Below are 9,312 nucleotides of genomic sequence, written 5' to 3' on the forward strand. Positions count from 1 at the left end.
ATAATATATACCTAAAATGTACCAATAAACTCAATAAAAGAAAAAAAAAGGCAACTGAGACAGTCTAAATATACACATCTGTAAAGTGGATGTGGTTAATCAAATGATAAAGTATCTGCAATGATAATAAGGCATTTGAAATTGCATTTTTATAAAAATGATTCTACCTTAAACTTATTAATGAACGAAGAGGAATAAAACCCAAGCAATTGGGCTAAGCATTCTGTGTGCAGTACACATGTGTATGCACACATGTGCGCAGGAGGAGGAGGAGAGGAAGGTGGGCACCCCAAGTTAAACACACAGATCAGCACCCCAAACTTTATATAGGGCTGCTTTCTCTGGCTGGAACACTTAGGATGGTTTCTAATCACTTCTCAAATTATTTCTTTGGAACTCTTCTACGTTACCCAACATCTCCATAAGATCGCGGAGGAAGGGGACAGCACACTCAGACCCGATGGAGGGTTTTCCTCCGCATGAGGGTGTAAGCCCAACTGCGAGCATCCAACGCCTGCGGCAAGCTGACTTCCTTCTTCAAGCGTTCCTGAGAATCCAAATTGATTCCTTGACTCAAACCCTTCTCCTGAGTGCACCTGTGTATTCAGGAACTGCTCGAAGCCTTGTGCCCTTGGGGGCTGCCGGGCAGCGGGAGAGAAGATGCATCCAAGAGAGACCCGCGCCACAAGCCGCTTGCCGCCTGACGGCCAGCTCTGCAAAGGGCATGGGCAGGGTGGCAGGAGGCAGTGATGTGCGGGTGACAGCGTCATCTGGGGTGCAAGGGGCTCCCCAGATGCTGTGGCCGGCTGTGGGGGCACCGCAGGGAGCGGGAAGGCCATGTGCAAACACCCGAGTAACTCAAGGCACCGCGTCAGGGCGGAACAGGTTCTAAAGCAAGGGGCTCCAGATGCTGTGGCCGGCTGTGGGGGCACCGCAGGGAGCGGGAAGGCCATGTGCAAACACCCGAGTAACTCAAGGCACCGCGTCAGGGCGGAACAGGTTCTAAGGCTGGCGGGCCAGGGTGCCTCCATTTTCCCGAGACTCACTATGACTGGATGCCTGGCGACGTCCGTCCCTTCAGCGGGACCCACACAGCTGCTGTGATGAAGAGCTGGGGCAGGAGAGGGCCTGAGGGCAGCGGGAGGACACAGAGCTGCGGGGCAATCCACGGGGTGTCATTTCCCTCACATGGCTTCTCCTTCACGCAACTTCCGGATTCTGCTGGGCTCTCCAGTGTGGCCCCGCCCACTTTCCTTGCTCCTCCCTCAGCCTCCCTTCTGTCCACCAGTCCTGGGCATCCACTGCATCACTGCTCTGACCCCGCAGCATGCACGGCTCCCTTCAGTGTTTCAGAACATGAATATTTCTAGTCACTGGGCACAGTGAGGCCAGACCCAGGGAGGCGGAAGCGGAAGGATCACCATGAGTTCGAGGCCAGCCTGGTCTACATTGTGAGTTTGAGACAAGCCTGGAATACACAGTGAGATCCTGTCTCAAAAAAAAATCAGAATAAAATAAGTATTTCTAGTCTACTGTATTTCCAACACACATTTTATATAGTTAAATTTCTTTTACTAGATTCTGTTCAAGTTGAAGAGTTTGTGCCTAATCTATTCATTACTTCCATTTGGTTTTTTTCTTGTTTATTTTGCTCTTCAGTTCAGCTTCCACCAGCACACACACACACACACACACACACACACACACACACAGAGGAGAGAGAGGAGAGAGAGAGAGAGAAGGTGGTTTCTCATTGCCAAAGGAAACAATACAGCCACGCAGTATAAATCAACATCATGAAAGGAAAGCTCAAATCAGTCTGCTGAGCACCAACGGACGGCAAGATGAGAACATCCTGGGGTAAATACTGGTCTGAAATCTGCATAATCAAAGCCCAAGCACCACCCGTCCTGTCCTCGGAGTGGAGAGAGGAGAGACCCAGAGAGAAGGAAGCGTCTCTCACAGAGGGCCCGGGGGAATCCACTCCGCAGGAAGTAATCCGCAACTTGTGAACCGTGGCACAGCCCACAACAGGAGTCTGGGGAAGACAGACTCAGGCCAAGCCAGCTTCCGTCGCTGAGCCGCAATCCGAACCCATGCTCCTGGTGCGGAGAGGCCGTGCATCTCTGGCCAGGGAGGAGCAGGCGGGCCTGGGGGCAGCAGAGGCTCCTGCCCATCAGCGCCATGCCTCCCACCTGGTCTGGTCTGCGGGGCATGGGGGGCGACGGGAGCCATCAGAGGTGAGCTTAGGGGGCCCTTGAAGAGCTGTAGGGCGCTGGCCTCCCTCTACCTCTTCCAAGCTGCTCCTTCCTCCAGCTCAGCAGGCACAGAGATGGAACATTTCACTCAGTTTGGGACATGGGAGAAGTTGTCAGTGATCCTTTCTAAACCAAACGTAAACACTAAAAAGCAGGCAAAATATCGTCACAGGGATATAGAACAGAAAGTCAATAATGGCAAAATTACTACTTTGGGACAAAGAAAATTGAGGGAACGCTACTAAAAGTGAATGGACTTTGCAGTTTAATTTCTGCTACAAAGATTGTGCAAACACACACGACAGGAAGACGATGGCGAGGAGGTGAAGTTGAAGCCCTGCGTGCCGGAGTGTAAGACGGCCATGGCCGTGGCCGTGTGTGCGGCGGTCCCCAACACGTTCAGCATGGCGCTCCACGGCGTGGTGGTCTCCCCGCTGCACCCCGAGACAGCTGCCAACAGAGCCTCACCACACTGGGACACGAACACCGACAGCAACGCTGCTCAAAGAGCAAAGCCCGGGAACAATGCAAGGTGTGGTCTGGAAACGATTCTACCACAGGGAGAGAAAGTGCTCTCCCGGGGCTGCCTGCGTGCACCCCATGCCAGGCGAGAGCAGCCATGGCCCAGTGCGTCAGACCCCGGCCTGGAAACGTCCTACTGGGTTGTCAAGGCTGGGCTCGCCCCACAGGCTCTGTTCCGGTGTCCAATGCTCTGGAATTGGTGGTGGTTGTACAACCCTGGGAACACATGAGAGGACACACTGAACCATCCGCTCTGAAGGCATGAACACTGTGGTATGTGAGACACAAAAATATGTTTTTAGTGCAGTGGAACAATTGCCCCACAAAAGCAATCTATTTTGATTGCATCATAATTCAAAAACCTTTTGTCAAAAAATTCCATTGAACTGGGAGTGGTGGAGCGGGCCTATAACCCCAGCACCCAGGAGGCTGAGGCAGGAAGGCCACCAACCTGGGTGACACAGTGAGTTCAAAGTCAGTCTGGACTACATATATAGGATCCTGTCTCAAAAAGTTAAAGAGAAAACAAAACATCAATTTAATTAAAAACCAAAAAAAACTTGGTGGAGGTGATTTACAATGAATATAAAAAATATAACTTTAGTATATTCATCACCCAAACAGCTCATTAAAAAACAGATTGTAAATAGAAAAATACCAGTGGGAAAATTGGGGAAAGACTATGCAATGACAGACCACATGAGAAATATGAACCACAGTGAAAAAATAGGCACCCTCTCCAATGGGAGAGGCTCGGTACCCTGAGACGCCGTGTTCTACCCACCAGTGCGATAAGCATGTCTGACACTGGCCCTAGCCTTTCCCTCCTGGGAGGGTCCCTGATTGGCACACACGTTTCTGGACAGCAGCGGGCACTGTGCCGGGTGTGGCACAGTCTGCTGAGGAGAGAACCAGACAGACGCAGGGACGGCCCGGCCACCGAGGTTCCCGTGTGCGGCTGCAGCTGGGACACAGCACAGGGGGCCGGGAAGGGTGCCAAGGCCAGCTCAGGGGCACCACCTGCACCAGCCCTGGGTGCCCACAGCTCAGGGCGGAGCCTCGCGCTTCGAAGAGAAGTAAAAAACGACGATTGAAAGATGAATGCCTTCTGCAAACAACACCCAGGACCATGCTGCAGCCCTTCACCCTGCACACCGTGTCCGCCACCACACCCAGCTTCAGCCGTAAGGTGGGAAGGATTTCTAGCAGATGCTGCAAGTGCAGGGAAAAGACTGAGAGTGAGAAGTAAACAGAATGAAAGCAGCACAGAGAGGGATATGTACGGGGAGGGAAGTCAGAGAGAAGTCTCAGGCGGAGTCCGTGGGTCCTCAGGGTGGGCAGCGGTCAGGGCCGGGAAGTGGGCTGCAGGGTGCCGGAGCTCGTGAGCAGACAAGAACTCAAAGCAGATGCGCCTGTGTGGTGCTTGGTGGGCTCCAGGAAGAGCGCCTTCCATTCCTTCTGCGCAGCCCAACCCGGTGCCTGCTCTGGGCTCAGACGCATGGCCTGGGCTTCAGCGCATGCAGATTTCTGCTGTGCGCCTTGCTCTGTGACGCCTCCACCAGAGAAAGAGTGAGGCGCCAGCATTGGGCGTCTAGGTGCTGACAGTTACCACGGTGTGCGTGTGCGTGTGTATGTACACACACGTGCCTGTGAGTGCTTGTGTTGGGGAGGAGCGAGTCAACAACAGGCTGTCTCAGGAACATGCACTCAAAAGGACTCACGATAAACACCCAGCCAGGGCTGGGTGAGAGCTGGGGCCAGTCTTCTGGGAGAGGGGACGGGGCTTTCCTGAAAGTCCACTGCGGGGTGACCTGTGTCCACCCCCATGTCACAGATTGGCAGGGCTGGGCCAGGCCCTCGACCAGCCCTCCAGGGAAGCCCAGACTCGCACGGAGGAGGGAGAGAACCAGGCGCAGCTGGAGGAGTTGGAGTGTCACGCAAGACAGGGACAGTGCTGGACACAGATGCACACGCCCCGGGCCCCGTGAAGAGTGAAGTGATGCTCACTGTGACACTCGCTCTGCAGCGGGTGCGATGTCCCCAACCCTGCATTCTTCCCAAACCCTGCTGACCTCAGCCCTGGCAGAGACCAGGACCGCCTTCCTCTCCACTGGCACCCTTCGTGCTATGGGGCAGCGAGACCAGGTCCCTACCCCACTCCCCGCACCCCTTTCAGCATTGGTACGCCCTACCAGTCACCGCAGAAGCCCTTCTGGCCACTGTCGCCACCCTGGCCACATCTTGTTCTTGTCCAGATCTCTCCTCCTCCTCCGTGGGTGGCACCAACCATGCTGGGCAAGAGTTGCACTGGATGCCATCCTGGTCTGACGCTGTCCACACCCGAACAGCCCCAGAGTCCTCCAATGGCGACCTCCCCACAACAGCAGCCTCCTCCTGCCGTCCCGACTGTCACAGCCCAGGTCGTGGGGTGTTAGGCTTAGGTCAGGACAGGCTGGGCTGGACGTCAACGTGAGGGGGTTCCCAGCACCCAGAGTCCCTGTCACATCTCATCCGGCTCTCGGGTCCCAGGCACCAGAGGTGGCAGAGGTGGGCAGCATTTCCCCCAATTATGCATGCTTGAGTCCAGTTCCGAGTGCGGTTTTGGTGCCCTGCTGGTCAGGACACATAGAGTATCCCCCAAAAATCAGGCCTGGCCAGGAAATAAGTCCCGGCGTGATTTTGTAAGGATGCCTGTGATATGAGCCTACCCCCAAAATAAGCCCCAGTTAAGGTGGTCAGCCAGACAGGCCATTTAGCATGGTGTTGGCATACATAACAGATGTGTTGCATGGAGAAATAATAATAACGTACAGTTCAATATATATAAACCAGGAGCTGGATGCCTGGTCCTCTTCCACACAAGACCTCCGCTCTGAAGAGTGCTGGACCAGAGCTAAAGGAGAAAATATCCAAGCAGACACCACGGAAAATGAGCCAGAGTATCGAGACGCAAAGGCCAGACATCCAGGTGACTTTCGTGGCATGCCCAGTTGCTATGGAAACACCACCACCACCCCGAAAAGAGGGAGGGACTGAGGAGGGAGGTCTGGGTCGGCCTTGCTTCTGTGCAGCATCTGCAGCAGGATCTGTCACAGTCTGAAACAGCCATCCGTGCCTCTGAAGCCCAGACTTTTGTGAAGAAGGAGCAGTAAAACACAAGTATTTAATACCACTCAGTATTTAAAAGGTTCCTGTTAAAAAAGGCAGTGGCACCAGATGAGCGGCACCTGTCTGCCCTGTGAGGGTGACAGGTTTGGTCTGCCGGCCCCCGATAATTGATCACATTCCAAGAGCACAAAGCCAAGCAAAAACAGCTGGCTGCTCTCCTCTAATTCAGTGCCTTTTGCTTTCTGGCTTTGTTATATATGAACATAGTCAGGGTGAATCACAGAGATCCAAGTCCCTATCTTCCCTGACTTAGAAAGCAGATATTTCAGAAGCATCTTGATGCAGAAAAAAAGTCCAATATAAGAATTCAAGTAGAAAGCAGTCAGATAAAGGAGCTCCAGGGAGCCACTCTGCCTGGAGCCACAGAAAAACAGACACCGCAGACCACGGTGTCAGGGAACCAGGGAAAGATCAAGCACTAGCAGAATCTTCACATCCCCAAGAGCAGACTGTCCCTGTGCTGCCCTGCCCGGCTCCAAGTCAGCCACTCGGGTTCCATCACAGGCCGGGCGACACCTGGCCCTGACCACTGCACACAGGGCCCGGCAACCTCCTGCCGGCTCCAGCCACCTCCATGTACCGAGACACCTGCCCAGCATCAACAGAGCCAGAGGGCCACTGATGACAGCTGCTGCTCTGGAGCACGCAGTTTACACTGCGAACTTGATCTGAACCTCCTGAGGTGAGGACGGGGGGTGCTGCAGAGGACGCCCCTGCCAACTCCAGCCTGTCCCCGCCAGCTCACAGCAGCCGTCCCCTGTGCACAGGAAGTAACTGCGCATGTGTCCTGCTGCGGTGGCACTGGGGGCCGGCCCTGCACGGGACAGCAGTCTGTGTGCTCCGAGAAAGACAGCAGAGGAGGGAGAAAGGGACCAGGTCCTTCGCAAGTGACCTCTTCCACCTCAGCTCTGAGCTCAGATGAACCCACTTTCATCTTGGAACAGAAGAAATAATAAATAGAAGAGTAAGACCAAAGAGGAGACAGGAAGACGGAGAGGAGCAATGTACAGCACTGATGAAAGGCACTGGGCTCGAATCCAGTCAGCAGCTTGGCAGCACTGTTAGGTCTCAGCCAGGCTACGTAACTGGTTTAAGTTGCTATTTCCTCATCCGCAAAAGGGGGCTTGTGGCTCTCCCCTGCCTGCTTACTCTGGACCATCTGTCCTGTGTGGAGCCCCTCTGCAATGTGCCTCCCTGCCTGGGAGCCAGGCCACAAGGGACTGAAACCTCTACAAACTAACTCAACCAAAATCCAGTGGAAAGCTTTTCGGCAGGTTTAATAGAGGACAGCGGTCTCTACCGGTGGGAAGTACTTATTACTGGCCCTCCTGATACACTTTATGAAGCTGGTGTTTTTAAGGCTCATCTCACTTTCCCAAAAGATTATCCCCTCCGGCCTCCTAAAATGAAATTCATTACAGAAACATGGCACCCAATGTTGATAAAAACGGTGACATTTGCATTTCTATCCTTCAGGAACCTAGTGAGGATAAATATGGTTATGGAAACCCAGAGGGCGCTGGCTCCCTACCCACACTGTGGAAAGCATCACGATTCCTGTCATTTCCGTGCCGGCGGACCCTAATGGCGACTCAGCTGCTAATGTGGCCACTGTGAAAGAACGGAGGGAAGACAGAAATGGAGAACCTACAAGAAAAAAGCCCGCCATGCAAGAAAAAGCCAAGAAACTGCTTTTGAGTGACACCCACTCAGCATCTAGAAATGTCACTTATTTCAGAGTTTCCTTGCAGAAACATGGCACTGTTTTCCTGCACTGTGCCCACCTACAGCTGGACTTCTGTCCTAACAAGTTGGCAAGCACTGGGCGGACTGGGCCACAAAAGAACACGCCAGTCATCAGTGCCACAAGAGCCCGACAAGAGCCAGCTCTCAGAGGATTGCACACTTTGAATTCTACGAGACAGTTTCCCCTTCAGGAAGAACTGCAGAGACCGGTAGGTAGCACAGCCCGACCCGGATCGTAGATAGACAGTGCATGGCATCCACATCCACACCTTGTACCACATAATGCCTTCCTGTAGAATAAGAATTGTGTAAATTCAAAAAGATGTTAGCAGGTTTTCTTTCCTTACTCACCGTTTCTTATCAGTTTTATCAGATTCCATAAAGCATGTCAGATGAAAAGTGATTAGGACTAAAAATTCCCACTTAATTTCCTTTGAATCCTTTAGGCTTCGTTAAAACCCTTTCACTTGCTAAACTTCTCCATCTTCTTCGTTTGACCTGCTCCTTTTTGCTTTTGTCTCTTCCATCTGACAGAAAGTTTGCAAATGGTTTAGCTCAAATACTGACAGTTGATAAGCAGTGGCTTGATTTTCAATGGTGACGCCAGAGTGGCGGCCATCACTCCGCGCCTTGCCCTTTGTGTATTGTAGTCGCACCCTTGGCCTGGATGAGCAATGATATTTTCTGGCTGTTGAGAGCTCTTGTACCCAGGCATTGTCCCCAAGAACTGAAAAAAATGGTTGGTTCTAAACTCAGCTCACCGAAACTTACCCCAAACAATAAAAAATTCTTATTTAGTTTTATTTTGTCCTCAACAGCCCAATATGAAGGGTGGATAAATAAAGCAGGCATAACTGCTTTTTACTTCCAGGACTGCTATTAAAAATGCTATTTGCCCTCATACCCTTCTTAGTCCTTCATGTTTCTTTGCCTCTATTCTTCTGTACTGCAGATTTTTTCTCAACTAATGTACAAAGAAATAACAATGTATATTTTCATGTAACTTGATTTTGGCATTCTGTCACCTTATGTAGTGAGTTCTTCCAAAATACAATTTTTTTCCAATTAAAAATAGGGGGGTGGGGGTTAGTGATACCTACCGGGGCAGCCGTGCAGAAGAATCAAAGAAGGAAAAGACAGTGTGTGGAGCTTAGCACCCTGCCCGGCCCACAGATGGGCCTCAGGGAGGGAGGGAGGCCAGGAAGAGGAGAGGGGCCACAGGAGAGGAAGTCAGAAGACTCACTCAAAGGGCAGTCTACGCTCACGCAGAACTAACGATCCTCCTTCAGTCAGCCCGGAAGTGTTCCTGATCACCCAGTACACAGCCACACACTCCACTCAGAAACGAACCGGTCCTGTGCCGCGGCACGCGCCTATAAGTCCAGCACTTGGGAGGCTGAGGCAGGAGAGTCAAGCAGGCCTGGGCCACACAGTGAGGCCCTGTCTGGAAAAGGCAGGCAGAACCACTGGGAGCGGCGAGGCAGAGGGCAAAGCCCTTGCCCATGCTGTCGTCACCGTCCCCATCCCTGGCGCCTTTGCTGGGCCAGGGACACCGAGGCTCAGCCCGCTGCCTCCCACCTGGCCAAGGAGGAGCGGCGCAGGACTGGGCTGGGGTTGC

General features: G+C 52.8%; 1 protein-coding gene and 1 pseudogene across 4 annotated transcripts in view; one reads left to right on the forward strand and one right to left on the reverse strand.

Annotated features, from left to right (window-relative positions):
* The window catches only part of LOC104875384 (creatine kinase S-type, mitochondrial), a 201,396-nt gene that overhangs the window by 144,560 nt on the left and 47,524 nt on the right, over nucleotides 1-9,312 (reverse strand). The gene's annotated exons all lie outside the window — the stretch shown is intronic.
* LOC117286759 lies at nucleotides 3,910-7,650 on the forward strand (annotated as a pseudogene).

Source organism: Fukomys damarensis, unplaced genomic scaffold (assembly GCF_012274545.1).
Source record: "Fukomys damarensis isolate Sample0158 unplaced genomic scaffold, DMR_v1.0_HiC HiC_scaffold_3, whole genome shotgun sequence".
NCBI lineage: Eukaryota > Metazoa > Chordata > Mammalia > Rodentia > Bathyergidae > Fukomys > Fukomys damarensis.